This window comes from Electrophorus electricus, unplaced genomic scaffold (assembly GCF_041902795.1).
Source record: "Electrophorus electricus isolate QZ-2024a unplaced genomic scaffold, ASM4190279v1 Scaffold64, whole genome shotgun sequence".
Taxonomy (NCBI): Eukaryota; Metazoa; Chordata; class Actinopteri; order Gymnotiformes; family Gymnotidae; genus Electrophorus; species Electrophorus electricus.
Genome location: NW_027658781.1, coordinates 359,423 through 360,000, shown reverse-complemented (window position 1 = coordinate 360,000; position 578 = coordinate 359,423).

Here is a 578-nt window from a genome sequence, read left to right as displayed (position 1 = left end):
AATAAATAAACAAACAAATGTCCATTTATTGTTTCACACCGACCATTAGAGACTAGCAAGCTTCTAAATGCAATGCCCTCAAATTCTAAAGTGAAAAAATAAACAACAGTGCTTCAAATACCACCGTAAAGAGCAACAGGATGAGTGTAGCCATTACAATACATGCTGTCAAGATTAAATGTTCTGAGAAATAAAAAACATGACCAGAGACAGAATTTAAAAGGTGCCATTGTATTCCTGATTTTTGTTTCTGTCCTAAACGTAAATCTTAACTGCGTCATTTATAGTTTGAAGTAGTAGCTCAACAGTTTAAAGGTTTAAATGTGTTGCTTTTCATGTAGACAGCATTCAAATGTTTAGGTAAACCTATTATTGCATATTGTACATAGGCTGATTTAGATCTGTAAGTGGTTTGAATGTAAAATTTCAGAAAGCTGCCTGTAACCACTTGCAGGAGAAATGGAGATTAGAAAAGCAGAATGTCATTACCACAGAATGTCATGATCTTACAATTCCTCCCACACTCGAGAGTGTGTGTGTGTGTGTGTGTGTGGAATACTAGAAGAGAAGTATGCTGT